The sequence below is a fragment of the Tasmannia lanceolata genome, unplaced genomic scaffold, assembly GCF_043159265.1.
Source record: "Tasmannia lanceolata isolate RefF3 unplaced genomic scaffold, GAP_Taslan_0.1 ptg000019l, whole genome shotgun sequence".
In the NCBI taxonomy this organism is placed as follows: domain Eukaryota; kingdom Viridiplantae; phylum Streptophyta; class Magnoliopsida; order Canellales; family Winteraceae; genus Tasmannia; species Tasmannia lanceolata.
The window spans coordinates 4,129,993-4,147,438 of NW_027518696.1; the positions used below are offsets into that span (position 1 = coordinate 4,129,993).

Here is a 17,446-nt window from a genome sequence, read left to right on the forward strand (position 1 = left end):
CTGACTAACGGTTTCATTTGCTAAACTCAATCTATACATACCATCGATTAAGAAAGCACAATCAAAATAATAAGAGTTAACAGTTAAAGTTACTCTACTAGCCAAAAAAGATGAACACATGCCAGCATTGTCTAAAAGACTAATAGAAATTAAATTCTTTTGAATAGCAGGAACTACTTTAACATTTTTTAAAGTTAGTATTTTACCTGAAGAAAGGACCAGGTTCGCAGTTCCAGTGTGAGTCACCTTTGCCTCAGCTCCACTAGCCACTGTAACAGTCTCTTTCACGCCAACAGCATCCGTAAGTAGTTTCTTTGAGTTGCAAACATGACAGGTGGCTCATGTATCTAACCACCAGTCTGAAGAAGTACTAGCCTTTCCATTGCCTAACATGGCAATAAAATTCTTAGGCGCAGCACTGCCCACCATCATATGAGCTTCCTTTTGGGGTGTGTCAGATTTAGCCTTCTTAGGTTGTTTACACTCTGCAGCAAAGTGACCCCATTTTCCACAGTTGAGGCACTTGCCCTTCTTTTTCTGAAAGATAGTCTTTTTGGCCTCCAACTTGGAATGTTCACTTTTAGGTGACTTGGATTTTCGAGGAAATTTCTTGGGATATGTTACCGTGTTAGCAGCAGACTGTTGCTGTCTAACCATCTCCAAGTTATTCCTAGCTCGATTCTCATCTTCGATTCGAATGAATCGTTTGAGATCATCCAGTCCCACTGCACCTTTTCCGATACATCTCGGTTTTGAAAGAGTACCATGCAGATGGTAACTTGTATATAATTGCACCCACAAGAAATGAATCACAGACAACTATTTTTTCATTATGCAACTTAGATCTCAAATTCTCTAGATCAGTAACTTGAGGAGTGATTTCCTTGTCTTCTTGAAACTTGAAATCCATGAATTTGTCCACAAGATGGGTCTTGGAAAATTCCTCCTCCTTCTTGAATTGAGCATCTAAGTTGTCCCATATTGCTTTAGCAGTGTTTAATTTACTATAGGTTTCTGCAAGACGATCTGAAAGACAATTCAACAAGTAGTCTTTGCAGAAATCCTCATCTCTAAGCCATTGAGATTCATCAACTTCTTCATCCGTCTCAGCAAAGGTACTCAAAACAGTGTAAAAACAGTTCATGTATTTTAGACTGAATTGAGTCTTTCGCTTCCATGAGGTAAACTCAGATCCTTCAAATGATTGAAGTTTGACCATCTCAAACGGAAGAGAACTCTTTTCCATTGTAATTTTTAGATAATAGTAAAAATTAGAAAGAGTGCACCTGATTGGTGAAACGCAGTACTCAATCCAAAAACCGACGACAAGATCCAACCCGTGTGAGAGTGTTGAATTCGACCATGTTTGTTCGTCCCACTCTATTTTGGCCAAGTTTTGGAAATCGCAATCTCCAAAAAAAAATCGTAGCAGCAGCAGCCGCTTGGAGTCAACAAGATGAGTCAACAACAATAGTTCAACCAACAGCAAGACTCGGCCACAAGGGTGTTGATCCAAGAAAGAGGGTTTTGGTTTTAAGCAGACCACCGTTGGATCCAAACGAGGAGTACGATCAGCAAGAGAGAGATCGTCCCTGCAAGTTGTTCTCAAAACTCAAATCGTTGTTTTCTGTTTAAGCAACCCTCTGTTGGAGATGGGTTTCACCGGCGGCAAAGAAGATTCTGTGAGAAAACCCCTCTAATCACAAGAGTTTGAGGCAGAGAAATAAAAAATTGTCTCTTTTGGAGGTACGAATCCGAGCGATGGAGAGGATTTTTTGTAGCTGAATCCACGCTCACGGCACCAATCCAAACGGCCCAAAGCTGTGTACTAAGGAGTGAAACCCACGCTCAGAAAACCTCGTCTGATGGATGGAACCCTCGCCCAAAAACTTGTGAGAGGTGAAAATTTCTGATTCTTTTGTTGGGGCGGGCGAGATGATTCCAACAAGAGAGATTTAGTACGTCTGCTTGATGCTTTGGAGAAGAAACCCACGCCCAATCAAAACCCAAACAAAACACAAGAACCAGAATCGTTTTTGGAGAAGAAAACCACGCCCAATCTTGAAAACCCACGGCCAAAAAAGCGATGGACAATTAGGGCTCTTAATGCTTTAAGATTGTTAGTGTAATTAGGGTTTAAGCAAGGATGCTTAAAGCATTACACCCAAGGTATCTAATTTGGAATACCAAGTTTGTTGCCTCCAGCCCCTATATATAGAGATACACTAGGGTTATAAGAGGTTAATGGGCTCCAGCCCAAATTGGCCCACCACACCTGATCCATTACCTATTGGGCTTATATTAGAACATACATGGGTTATATTATATACCCAACAGTATTTGGGAGTTTTTACTTTTTTGACAAATAGAGAGTTTTAGCGCACAATTTTCACCTCTTTTGTGTTTTTCTCATATTTAAATACTCCCACGAAACACTCTTTAACGCTATATCCTCTTTTTTTTTAATTACAATCAAAACCTATTTTGTTAATCAAACTTTAAAATAAAAACCAAGTTAAATCCCCTATGTAACAACCATTCCACGGAGCCTTTTACTCTATTGCATCATATCTTCAAGTACACGCACGGAATCATCTACCTACCTACCTAATGAAACTACAATCTCAGATTATTTAAACTCTTCAAATTCATTAACCAACCACAAATCGATTATTCTTATACGACACTGCAGCTGAATATGTCATCGAATTTTTACATGCATTTCATTGAATAGATTGCAACTTAGTTATACCCCTTTACTTAGGCTAATAATTCAGACTGTTTGAATTTTCAATTTAACCTCATCTGGTTCAATTTGAATTGACAGTATGGTTCAATTTATGTCTATTTCCACATTTTATTCCTCTTTTTCACAGGCCTTCTAAAAATACACATTTCACCGATTGGACTTTCTCATGTTTAATAAATGCATTCTTCTTGGTTCATATTTTCAATCAACAGCCGTGTCCGGCATGTATTCTTTTCTTTTCCATTTATTTACCTTCATGTTTTCTATAAATTGATCAAATCTTACCTTTGACAATTTCTTGCCGGCCCTAAACCCAACTACCAGTTTCATGTTTAGACTAGTAGGCATGAAGGCATCTTACCCGAAACTAAACATCCATTATTGAGTTCAAGACCTGAATAATTTACTACAAGCAGCCATGGCCCCTTGAACAGTAAAAATAACGTGATCATATATATCCAACAGAGGAAGCTAACCAATGTAAGCCTAGACCATTGGAGATATACACAAGTTTTTCCAATCCATCACTGTCATTCAAAGACAAATTTCTCCTATAAATAAAGGAGAAAAGACCCTTAAGAAATCTCAAAACCCCATATAGAGATTAAAGAAAACACCACCCAAATGGCCGGAGACTCAACGACGGTTTCTTCAAAGAGCGTTCTACAAATCATTGGAGACAAAACATTTACAGGAGTAGGCAACCTCATCAAGCTTCTCCCCACAGGAACAGTCTTCATATTTCAATTCCTCTCTCCTGTCTTAACCAACAATGGTAATTGTGACAGCAGTACTGTTTACAAGTACTTAACAGGTGCTTTGCTCATAATCTGTGGTTTGTTGTGCGGTTTCGACTGTTTTACGGATAGTTACACCGGCAGCGATGCGAAGAATCACTATGCTTTGGTGACGAAAAATGGGTTACTGCCCTTTTACGATTCGAAAGATAAATCGATGGATTTTTCGAAGTATAAGCTCCGATTCCTAGACTTTGTTCACTCATTTTTCTCAGTGATTGTGTTTGGAGTCGTCGCGATCTTGGATACCAACACTGTCAATTGCTACTTTCCGGCGGCCGAGTCGACGCAGAAGACATTGCTTAAGGTCTTGCCTCCTGTTGTGGGTGCCCTCTGTAGCTTTGTTTTCATAGTTTTCCCTAACAAACGCCATGGAATAGGGTATCCTACAACTAAGACTACAGATGCGTCCTAGTGTTGGAGACATCAAAATATTATATTCTATAATGGTTCTTTAGAGGGATAACCATTTTTTTTTTTTTTTGTAAGTGGTTGAATCATAAGTTATGTGGTATTTTGTTCCAATAATTGAATTGTAACAACACCAATTTTACAGTTTTGTTTATCTATCGTTCATAGTGCAATTTATTTATGATTTTTCAGTATTTGTTTAAATTTCTTGAAATACTAATGTTCTTCTTGGTTCATTTGGAAAGTTTCAGACATGCTTAGATGGGAAGAATGTTAATAGTTAGAGGCCATAGGTACATCTAGTGCTTCACAAGATGTTGTGTGGAATGGTACAAGAGATAATAAACATCAATACTCCTATACCTATCTTATGCTAATACTAGATATTTTGTCTATACAAAATATCTTAGCTTTTTTTTTTTTGAAGGGTCAAAAAATATCTAAGCTTTATCTTGCCTTAGTTGAACATTAATGTGTCTCTACTGTTTTGTTCGTGCTAGGTACCTTTATAGATACCTCATCTTGTCGAACCCCTGACGTTATATATCCCAATGAAAATCAATTTTTCTCTTCTGAACATGTCTCGATCAAGTAACTTGTTTTAAAACATCAAATTGTTTGACAAATGGTCTTTGGAAAATAACCCTCTAGACTTTTGAGCTTAAAGAGGCTACTTACCTATTATTGAAGTCACACGCTATTTTAAAATACACTTACAAGATGGAGAAAATATGTGCCGTCAAAACCACAACCACCAAGGTAGCAGAAAATCACAAGCAACCACAAGAAGACAAGAATATACGTGGTTCACCACAATGGGTTACTCCACGGATAAGGCAACACTGAATCTACTATTTATAAGCAAATTAGTACAATGTTACCTCCACAGGTAAAATCCACCGATAAAACCCTTCTCCCCAACCTTCTATGTAGCCACAAATAACCTCCAAGTCTCTACACCGAGTGCATGGAAAAACTCTCATTCGATAAGTGGTTGGAAAATCCTCCACCACAATGCTTGTGCTACAATAAACAAAATCCAATGGATAAGAAGTATGGAAGAAGAAGAATACACCTTGATAAACAAGAGGAGGAAAAACCCATTTTTGCTTCACCACAAAAAGACATTCCAAGAGCCCAAGAGAACACACCTCTTTTGACCTAAACCTTCTCTTCAACCTTGAGTAGATGAACCTTGCCTTTTGCTTTACCACAAAAGCCTTCCTAGAGCCTCCAAGAGAAAACCTCTCTTGCCTTGCCCTAGATTTCACCTCAAGAAAAAGAACTTGCTTTTGCTTCACTACAAAAGCCCTCCTAGGGCCCCCAAGGGAAAACCCCTTCTTCACTTGCCCTAGCCTCCTCTCCTCTCCTCTCTACATTTTTCGTTCTTCTTCAAACCCTCTCTTTCATATACAATCCCTGTACATAGAGAGAACACATCCCACTTAAAAAGGCCCAAGTGGGACCCACTCTAAGAATCAAATATAACCAGTGATTTTGTATCACCAACTCAACAAGGAGTAATTTAGTAGAAGAAAAATGCAAAAAATTTTGATTTAGACGAAAGCTAACTTTCTAATGGTAAAATTTTGTCATTTTGCATTGGGATTTTTGTCATTTGATATAGGTTTACACAGTTCAATAGTAAAAAAAAAAAAAAAATCGTTGGAGTCCTCACATCAATCGATAACTTTTACACCGATCCACAGTAAAACTAATCCATCCATGGACTGCAAAACTAGCCAGCAAACAAGAGAGTAAAACGCATTACAAACTAAAAGGGTTTTGTTAATGAGTGCCCAAGTGCATTGGGAAAGGAATTCTACACATGTTTTGATAAAAATGACTCAAAACATTTGTAAAATTCTCAAACGATGTGAAAAATGATTGAAAAATTCCTTTCCCAATGCACCTTAACGAGTGCCCTCTTTAACGAAACCCAAACTAAAAAGCGCCTAAATCATCACCTCTATAGTTTTTGCTTTCATGGAAACTCTTCCAAAAATCCTTCAAAATATTTCATAATTAAAAACAGCCTCTAGGATGATCAAATTCGTGCAAAAATCTTATTTTTAGTGCAAAAAATCCCCTAAACATCCTTCAAATCAAACATACTTTCTATGGAAATCAATCCTAACAGTCAAAACATCCAAAAATACTCTTATCCTCTTTTTTTAGTTTAGAATGTAAGAGAGTACCTTCTCAGGAACGTTTTTCAAAGTACACACAGGTGAGTAATAATGTTGTTCAAAGTACATATTAAAAGTAAAAGGAATGCTAGACTCGCAGGAGCCTTGCAAAAAACGGGGAAAGTGCGCTCTCACTGGTCAAAACCCCTTTATGACAGTGATTTTCTACAGTACTTTTTGAAGAATATTGCACTATTATGGCCACACCACACATAATTTCTCTGGAACCACATACTATATGTTAGGTATACTCGGGTATTCATCAAACCATCGTCTCTCCAGATGCAATCTCGGATCCGAGGGGAGACAATTCGACCCCTCAAGCCACTAAGAGTCCCATTTCAAGTCTGTTTGATACAAACTATTCCCTTTACAAACTCTTCCCTTCAAAGGTCCCCCCTTAGCAACAAATTTTCGGTGCTTGCAAATCTTGAAAATTTCGGAGTGTCCAATGAAGCCACTCAACATGATGTGGAGAAATTAATTGATAAATCATCCCCTCCCAATACCAATATGGAAGAAAAATGGCAAATGGTTCATTAGAAAAAAGGAAAGTCCCCGCCCCTCTCCAATCGGATAAGTTGAGTTTGGGCTGTCCTTGCGAGCTCGCAAGGATTGCTTCCATTGGATTTCAGTTGTTGCTGTTTGTTTTTGGGTCATCTGATTTGATGCTCCCTTGTTTGTTGTTCTTTTTTTTTTTTCTGGTTTTTGTTTCTAGGCTTGATCCTGTTGTAGCCTTGGTGCTTTGTATTTTTGGCTAGGGATGTTCATTCGGTTGAAACAGAACTGAAATAGCTGAAAATAACCGAACCGAAATATTTCGGTTACTGAAAAAAGATAACCGAAACTGAACCGAATTACGTTCTAACCGCACTTGAACCGAAACCGAAAAAAAAATCGGTTCTTCGGTTTGTTCCGTTATAACCGAATTAATGGGTAACACAAGAACAAGATTATAAACCTCCCATTTAGCTTGTATTTAGAACTAAAAAGTAGAGAAAAGTAGAAAACAAATCAGTGGAGAGAGTGACAAATCCACCTCTTAATGTGATTTGACGTGACAAAAGGCATTAAAGACAAGACCACATTTTGCTTTAAAACAAGGTTGTATTAGGCTACTGTTGGGCAGAAAAGACAAGACCACATGCCAAATATTTAAATTAATTTGAAAAGTCAAAAAGAGAGTGACATAAAATATATTAATTAACAAATAATTTTAAAAAACCGAACCGAAAACTGAAAACCAAAATATGCTAAATAGTGTAACCGAAACCGAACCGAAAAATCCAAAAACGAACCGAAATTATGCTAAATAGTGTAACCGAAACCGAACCGAAAAATCCAAAAACCGAACCGAAATAACCGACCAAATTCGGTTTTAACCGAATAATGCACAGCCCTATTTTTGGCCTTGCTTCCATTTCCCATTATGGGATTGGGAAGCCCTTATGCTTCATGTATCACTTTTCTTTTTTCTAATACAATCCGGTAGGAGTCTGCCTAACCCCAGCCTACCTATCAAAAAAAAAATGTCAGGTATACGGGGAAAGCTACAGTAATGGCACATCCCGGCGGAGCATCTGTGTGGCCCACTACCCTTGCTTACGTGGCAGGCCCCTACTCAGAAGCTTCTTCTACTGAATTTGTCCTTATAGTTAACCCGTCCACGTCACTTTAGGCTTTGTCCACCTTGAATTTTGGATCTGTCTTACCCATGGCATGATCTAGCCTTCCAAATCTTGGTTGATTTCCCCTGGAAGAAAAAAGATAGCTAAGTCCAGATGGGCTGTTCTTGTAGAGATACTCTAAATCCTCTTAAGAGTAGTAATAAGCATGAATTTTAGTCCAAAAAGATCCTCAAATTCGTAGCCATATGTCCATGCTTTATGAAGAGCATGCTTAGTCTCATTGAAAGGAGACAACAAGAAAGACTAATGGGTACATAGATTTTCTCTGTACCACTAGTCTTGCTCAATTTCTATTCAAGATTATATTTGATTATATTCTAAGTTTGTAATCCATAGTTTGACATGACCATCTTTATCTAATAATTCATATATATTAGTAGTTTTCACCATGTGTTAAGTCTTATTTTATTTATCAGTCGAGCGATATGCGATGTAGTGGATCATGGGCCGTCCGGTAGAGATCGATGAATCATGTAGCCAGTTCTTGTTAATTTGATTATTTGTCTTTACAGAATACCTTAATCTATGTGGTTACTCGCTCAAGAGTTGAGTTAAACAACTTTCAAATTTTAGGGTGCCTTAATCTATTTGTACGATGGTTCATTTCTGTATGGATAGATCATCATTGTGGGTCTCATTTTCTCCTCAAATTTGGATAGATCATCTAGTGGGCCTACTTGGGCTCTCCTATTGCCCGAGAGTGGATTTAATAGTCACTGGAGATTGACTATCTGTTGGTCCCACCTTGAATCTCACCATTGATTTCATATTATTTGGATGATCTAAACCATTCATAGTTGGTCCCTACAGCAAACTAGGTAATGGCCCAAAAATATTTTCTATCTCAACAATTTGTTGCTTTTGAACCACCCATTTTACACCAAAAATTTATTTGAGGGTTCAGATCATCCCATGGAGAAGATTTTTTAGATTTAAATCATTAGAAGAGGTGGGCCCTAGTGTACCCTTTGCAATGCAGAAGTGATCGACCCACCTATTCCATTCAGCTTCTGGGAAGACGAACCGTTTTCGTTAAAAAGTTGGGAAAAGAGACATGCTGGGTGGGGCCCGCCATTTTACACACCAGGTGGCCATAATCTCCACCTAAACCAATGCATAGAGTGGGGCCACAATTTTATACTCGTGTAATTGGTGGTATAGGACGCCCTATTTACACCGTGTCTTTTGGGGCCCAACATTTTACCACTAATATCGATAAGATAGAGCCCACCATCTCTATCCAAACCTATGAATTATGATGGGGCCCAATATTTTATACCTCATGTTATGATGGGGCGGGGCCCACAATTTTACAACAAGCATTGCATGGCCCCCGAATACTAGTATGATATTGATTGGGGAGTGTTAAATCGACTCCCAAATATCTTAAATCGACTCCCCATGTGTCTATCTCTCTCCAGCGACCTTAGATGAATTAAATGAATAAGACAAAATTGGCCGGAAAGTAGCCGCCACAGCTGTTCTCCCATGCAAAAGTTAGTCGTGAAATGCCTTTCCAAAAAATTCCACACAGGCTCACTTTTCAGTAGATTTTGCCCTACTCATTTATTCATATGAGGTGGCAGTTCTCTCATGCAAAAGCTAGCCGCAAATGCCTTTATGTGAAATTCTCTAGCAAATCCCTTAACAAAAGTAAGGGAGTTGCTAAGGGGCCATAGCAGAAGGCATTTCACGGACCAGCTGTTGCATGAGAGAGAGCAGCCAGGTGGCGGCTGCTTCTCTCTTCCAACAGTCCGTACGCAAAATGTCTTATGTGATAGAATCCCTTTAAATACTACACGACAGACTAGTGGAGCGCAGAAATCATTTCACATTATTTTTGTGATAGATATTAAGATTTCACTAATTCTTGGATGATTTACATTAAGCACAAGGAGCGGAGTGTTTTTATAGAACACTCAAATGATAAACATAGCAAGAGAATAAGACAGTTATTGAAATTCACTATCATAATCTAATTCACTTGCCTAATCTAACCCAACCAACTAATATTACCTAATCAAATCAAATCTTCTAATCTCAGAATATTTGATCTTGATTCGATTTCATTCTCTAATGCTTTGGTCTGGACTAAGAATTGCATTCCAAAAAAAAAGAGTCACCTATCTTTCAACACAAATTATACATAAACCTCTCTCTTTAGTACTAATTAACAACTCATATCAGGATCAAATATCAATTTACAATTATATATCGGGAAATGATACCCCCTAAGCGGATAAAATCCCCCCTTTTAACGTTTATGTGATAATGCCTGAGGATAAATTCACCTCCTTTGAGGGTTTTTTTTTGGGGGATATTATCCGTTTATAAATCCCAAATCCCAATAGAAATATAAAGGCCACTTTAGCCCCCTACTTTCCGGATTTTCTTACTTTCCACGTTTAAAAGGTTTCTAAATAAGGACAGCTTTAATGAAAATATCTCCACCTTCAGAATAATCCAAAATTCGAAAACCAATCTTCCATTCCTCTGTGCTCTGTTCACTTGCGTTCCTGTAAAGCAAATCTGTGGGAAATTAGTACAGAAAGAAGGGCAACTGTTTTCTAAACCTTTTCCTACGTAAGTGAACAGCCCTGAAACAGTCTAGGAAACCGTTCCCTAATGCCTCGTCAGAATTCTCGAGAAACATTTTCTTTTCCTTTCCTGGAAAAACAAGTGAACAGAAGAAACAGTAACAGCCGAAAAATGAGAATCCTACTGTAACTCACTCTCTCGTCCGAATTAACTCCGTCGACTCGCTCAGGAGATTGTCACGCAACGAGAATTCCAGTGTGAGAAATGATGGTTACTCATCTCATTACATCTCCAACGAAACTGTTTTTCTTCCTTTTTCTCTTCTACATTCGTCTCTTCTACTCTCTCTTCTTCTTCATAATCTTTCTGAGATCTGACAAACTGTAATCTCAGCCGTCCATTCTCTCTCAATGCAGAGAAGATCTCTCTCCGATCTATCTTCACCTCCGTCAGCATAAACCTCCCGTCTTTTCTCACAGCTTTAAAAAACGAATCTCTCCTTCCATCTGGATTTAACGAAGGCAAAAGAGGAGGAAATTTTACCTCCTCTCGTTTTTTGAATCTAATCCTCCTTCTTCTAGACCTACTCCTCTTCACTTCACAATCATTTTCAATCTCTATATCCTCTTTTCCTCTCTCGTTTGAGCTCTCAAACCCTAGGCCTTCCGTACACGACCTTAAACCCTCACCTCCGTCATCGTAGAACACCGGATCTTTCACGATTCCGGCAGATCTGATGCCGGCAGATTCTACGACGTTCGCCGGCTTTTGAAACTTTCCGGCAGCGATTAAGCTCAATCCTCCGGCGGGATAAGGAAGGGAGAAATGTGAGAAATGCTTTTGGTCTTCGTATTGTGATGAAAACCCTAGAAGATTGTGAATGCTCTTGCAGAAACTCATCATCTTTTTTCTCTATTCTGAGCGTTTAAGCTTAATAGCAGAGAAAGGGGTTTTTATAGTAAATAGAAGGGGTGGAAGGAACAAAAGAGAGGAGGGAGAATATTATTGATATTGATTGAAAAGGAAAATACTTTGAAAACGGGATTCGGTTTTGGAAATAATACGGGCATGATGTGACCGTTGATTTGACTTTTCAAGACGTATTTATTGGCTTATTGCTTTTATGGGGATTGAGGTTTGTCATTTAGTAGACGAGGCTACAATTAATGATGTCGTTTTTTTTTTCACAAAACGGAATCCCGTTTTCTTAGTAAATTATTAAGTTGGGGGAGGAAGTGGCAACGTAACGCGGAGCAACACCGTTGGATGAGTTGGAGGGTTGAATGATTGTGGGCCCCACATCTGACACGTCAGCCACTCTCTCGTAAGATTTATCTGTCATCTATATCCTTTTGTCTGTTGGATTTTGGAAACGGGAATGAGAATGTTCACACCTTTGTTATCTTCTAGAAGGTCGGAAGCATTTCCAGTATTTGGATTTCTACTGTTTGTTTCAAACTTATTTTCCGGGTTTTTTTGGGTCTCGGAAAAAAAAAAATCAGACCCTCGCCACTTCTTTTTCTCTATCTTTGTTTGTTTAGATCGGATCAGATGTAGATTTTATTATCTTGCTCCGCTCAATGATGAATGGCAGTGAGGTTGCAGAGTAGCGGAGTCGGAGCTGAGTAGCTTGACTTGACGAAAGGAGATGCCGAGACGAGAAGAGTTGCTGTCAAACAAAGCCTGTTGACGCAATTACTGTAGAGCCCGGGTCTATTTTTGGAAATATTGTTGCATGATGGACAAGGTTGAACATAAGGAGATGGAATCGGTCTCTTTAAGTCCAAATCCATTAAACCTTTTTAACACCCACGGACTAGTGCCGTTGTTTGGCATGTGGATGGATGACTATCGTAGAGCAGTCTATTTGCCAGTTAAATTTTTGTCCCAGGAAGAGTTAGTTAAATGTTGGTCTCATCCCATGTTTGGTTGCCTTTTAGCACTAGGTTTTTTTTAATCCCACTCTTGTAATGATTGCTTGTGTGGTGAATTTTTTTATCCCACTTTTGTAATTATTGCCTTTTCATCCCATCCCAAAATAACCCCAGGAACAAAAATAAACTCAAGAACCAAAAATAAGCTTGAGAAGAATTTTTTTCTACCCAACAGTTCAAACAACCAAACAAAGGGTTTTTTTTTTCCCACCATAATCCGGTCAACCAAATATGGGATTTTTATTTTACCAGGATACTTCTAGGACTCTTTTTTTTCCCACCTATCTCCAAGGGTATTTTTTTTCTCCCACATAACTCCCAGGAACAAAAAAAAAACCCGGCAACCAAACAGCCATTGCAAAATTTTTTAAGGGAAGTGATATATTCCTCCACATTTCTTGACCACCCCTCTAGTGTATAGTGTATTTATGACTCTACTTTTTAAAAAAGGGGATGCCCAGAGAAGAAAGGGGGCCATTATATCATTTTCCTTTAAAAAAAAGTGATTTGCTAGGCAGTTTTGCAGAAAGCCATTTCGCTCCTGACTTTGCATGAGACAACAACCACATAGGCTTACTTTTCATCATATTTGTCTTATTTATTTGATTTTTTTCTTATTTATTTTATTCATATGAGGTGGCTGTTCTCTCATGCAAAAGTGAGCTGCGAAATGGCTTTCCACTAAATTGCCTAACAAATCCCTTTATAAAAATGTTGGCTTGACCCGAAAAATGTGATCTCATCCTTTAATTTCCCATCTCCTTTGACAATTGTATATTGAAATCTCAAAAAACTTTCAAACCTTAACAACCGAAAATCGGAGATCGACCTCCTTACCTCCTCCTCTTTTCCTACTTAACTCCTCTCCACACTCCTTGTGTGATCGACAAATCCTAATTTGTTTATCAACTTAACCATGCTTACTAGAGATCGCCAAACCTCAAAGCCTATCCCACACTAGGTTTAGGTCTAATGATCAAATTTAGTTGGGTTACATTTGGGGGTCTATGATCAGGACCATTGATAAGATTAAACACCAGTGCCAGAATTCAAATATGGGTGAATCTTATTTCAGCTTTATTAAGATCAAGGAAGAGAAGGTCAATTGTTTATTTAGGTAAGTGATATTTTCACCCCCTTTTCGTCCTTGGGCCACACCACTTCTAGTGTAAAAAGAGTAGTCCTCAACATACTAGAAGGGGTGTGGCCCTTATAGTATCATTTTCCATGAAATATTCACCTTTTTTTTTTTTTTCTTGGTGAATATATCACTTCCCTAACCTTTTATATACTTTGATGTTCTTGAAAGTGTGACTTTTTAATGAATACGCATACTTCTACTAGAGGCATCTTTCCAACCTGTTTTTGTGCATTACAATATCAAAAACCACGTGGGAACCTCCCAAAGAACTTTAGAAGAAGTAATGTTGTGTATTTAAAAATGACTAAACCCACCCGTACACATTTCACACGTGGTTTTGGTGGTTGTTCATGTTATATCATACCCAAAAGAAGAAGAGCTCGCCCTATTTGAACATGATTTAAGCATGAGAGCTTCTAGGAAGGCACTAGTCTAGTACCAGAGAGCTTCCGAACAGCCCCCCACTTACGGACCAGTAGTTTCTAATAGTATCTTGTGGGTTGACAATAAATAAATAGAAGATGATGAAAGAGGGTTTTCTCTTTGCCCACCCAACTGATTGACTCAGTCCTGGTTGATTCTATGTTTGTAAACGTATCGTCGTGACATCTTCTTCCTCTTTTTTATTGAAATCCTGGATAAGGAAAAATGGTATCCCCATAATTGGTAGGAATGGTTTTTCCACTCAAAATGGTATTCTAGAAAAAGACTTCTTTTCCATCACCTCCTGATCAGAAAATCTTTTTACTTGTTAGTTCGTCAATGCCTAGGAAAGGAAAAATGGGTATTTCACTATTTGGCAGTGGATGTGTACGGCCAACCCAAAAAAAATGGGAGGGGCCACATGTGAGGGAGAGTGTTGATGTATAGATGATTACATAACACCAACTCTAATGGCTTAAGCTTTTGGAGTAATTGGTTGATTCAGATGGTACTGGAGCTATTGCCTCATGGCAGGTTCTTGGTTCCGAACTCACAACTCCTTGATATTAAAAAATCCACGTGTACAACCAACGCAAAAAAGTGGGGCCATATGTGGATTTTCAATAACAAGGAGAAAATATTGGTTTTGAATACAGGACCTACCGTGAGGCAATAGCTCTAATACCATGTGAAACAACAAATTCCTCCAAAAGCTTAAGCTTGTAGTAATTGGTTGCTTCACATGTAAGAAAAGATTAAGCTTGTAGTAATTGGTTGCTTCACATGTAAGAAATCGAAAATCTCTAGAGTCGATCTAGATACTCTAGTGCGAGCTAGATGATCCGTCTCTCCATTCATTGACCTCCTGACGTGCCCTCCACACAGTCCAATATCTCGTCTATGAACTCCGAAAATCACCATGGGTGGGGAGATCGTCCATCCAGCCATGATAACACTGAGGGAGTCTCCCTCCACTATAAGATTATCCAAATCTCTAACCACAATCAATCGAATGCCTTGATAGATCACCCTTATCTCATTCTCATGAGAGTCCTTCATTTTTAATCACCCCAAAAAAGGCCCACTTGGAAAGGCCATTTTTCTCTCTAAGAACGCCTCCTATACCCGTTGGCTCCGTACATGTTTTCAAAGCTAGAGCCATCAAAGTTTAACCTCAACCATGGTTTTAAATTTCAAATCAAACATGATCAACATTGATGTGGCAAACAATTTTAAGAAGGGAAATGCCACAAAGACTCGCTTGTGTCAAGGTTGTCCTAGATAGCCCTCGTAACCCTGCCATGTGTATCTAGATAGGTGCATGATTGTCATTTAATTTTATCAAACATGGAGGGGGCATTTTTGTCCTTAAAATTGTTCATTAATGTCTTGGTGGGAAGCAGCATAATTGGGAGAGTTCTTATGAAGCTCCCTGACATGACCACGTATAAATTTTGACAAATCATAAGACAACCCTAAAAAAAACAAAAAATACAAGTGTTGTTAGTTGTTACAATCCAATAATCCTATTATTGAAACAAGATACCATATAACACATTATTTAGCCACATATTAAATAATGATAATAAACACGTACTAGATAGAATCATTTGGCCCTCTTCTAGTAGATGAAACAAATTTCTTAAACCATAAAAATGTAATAGTAGTGATGTCTGCAAGATTAGGATTCATCTGTAGCCTGAGTGATAGGCACCTTATGCCATAGCGCTTAGTTTTGATTCATCTGTAGTCTGAGAGATAGGGTACCCTATGCCATGGCGCTTGTTAGGGAAATACATGAAAACAAAGCCAGAAAGGGCACCCACAAGGGGAGGCAAGGCCTTAAGCAATGTCTTATGGGTCGACTCGGCTGCCGAATAGTAGCAATTGACAGTGTTGGTATCCAAGATCGCAACGACTCCCAGAACAAACAATGAGAAGGAAGAGTGAACAAAGTCTATGAATTGGAGCTTATACTTCGAAAAGTCCATCGATTTAGAGTTTGAATCCGAAAAGGGCTGTAACCCACTTTTAGTCACAAAACCATAGTGAATCTTCCCATCGCTGCCGGTGTAACTATCCGTAAAAGAGGCGAAACTGCACGATAAACCACAGACCAAGAGCAAAGCACCAGTTAAGTACTTGTCAATGGTGTGACACTTGCCATTGTTGGTTAAGAGAGGAGAGAGGAATTGAAAGAGGAAGACTGTTCCTGTGGGAAGAAGCTTAATGAGGTTGCCTGCTCCAGTAAATGTATTGTCTCCAATCGTTTGCAGAGTGCTCTTAGAAGAAGTACTTGATTCTCCGGCCATTTGGGTGTTCTTATCTTTGATCTCTCTCTATGGGTTTTTGGCTTTAAGGATTTTTCCTTATGTATTTATAGCAGAAATGTGGCTAAGAATAAGGGTGATAGCATGGAAATGCTTGCGTGCACGTTCAATGGTTTGAGTTGTATTAAAGGTCCTAATCTTTGGTGTAAGTACACGTTTTTCTAATCTAGAATTGCATGGTTTCTTATATTATATTCTTCAGTTGTTGCAATGAATAAAGAAATGGAAGTTAGGTTAAGTTAATGATTGATATGGAAAAGATGTCATCTTACTCAATACCGTCGTTCCCTTTCTAGCAATAGGGCTAGGGAGGATTCTAACTTGGAGAATACACCTAAGTAGGAATGCTTTCCTTGCAAATATATGGTGCCGTGATGACATAGTGTGGGTTCCACATTTGATTGTTCTTAATCGTAATGGAGTATGTCAAAAAAGGTTTTTGGGGGAATTAAAGATAGTCGATTCAAGAGCACAATCGATTACACTATACTGTGATAACCAGAAACAATAGTTAGGGCCTGTTTGTTTGAGATTGTGAAGTGAGCCCAAATCCTATTATTGGACTCAAAATTACATTTAAATTTGAGTCCGATAATAGGTTTGGGACTAACAATCGGTTGTCACACTCTCAAACGAACAGCGCCTTATTAATAGGACCTTAATATTAGAGAAATAAAATTTAAATTGGGAACTGAGATTTACGACCCTTTTGATTACTATGGACAACTAGTGCGAGTGTATCAATGACTAAAGGGGGGCTAATGTACTTGACGTCAGAAGAATCCAGGGCGTTTGATTGCCACGTACACTGGTGCTGGGTGTCCCTGGTGATCAAAAGGGGCGTAAATATCACTTCCCAATTTAAAATGTGTGCTTTGGATATGGGTCTTATGATGTTAGAGGCAATTGGTCTGTTAGGCCAGGTGGGTGATGTTTGAATTTTAATTATGAAATTTTATTACATGGAAAGACCATTTTAGCGTTGTTAATCCGACTCTCTTACTGTACTAAAAAAATCACTTGTATGATTGAATGACTGAAAATACTCTCAGCAGTCGGACTTCTATTTCAATAAATATATTTCCATAACGAGCATGGTTTCAAGATTTCAGACTGAAGAAGTAATTACTGTCAAAGAAAAATACACGGAATACATCGAGCAGTGGTGATAGGACTATGGGACATACTTATTGGCCATTGTACATGATCCCTCGAATATTGAAGCGATCGGGTCCTTAAGATTATG

At 38.5% G+C, this 17,446-nt stretch overlaps 2 pseudogenes; one reads left to right on the forward strand and one right to left on the reverse strand.

Moving 5' to 3' along the window:
• Positions 1–3,181: 3,181 nt before the first annotated feature.
• LOC143853078 (protein DMP2 pseudogene) lies at positions 3,182–4,113 on the forward strand (annotated as a pseudogene).
• Positions 4,114–15,399: 11,286 nt separating this feature from the next.
• Positions 15,400–16,224, reverse strand: LOC143853369 (protein DMP2 pseudogene; annotated as a pseudogene).
• Between the last annotated feature and the right edge of the window lie 1,222 nt (positions 16,225–17,446).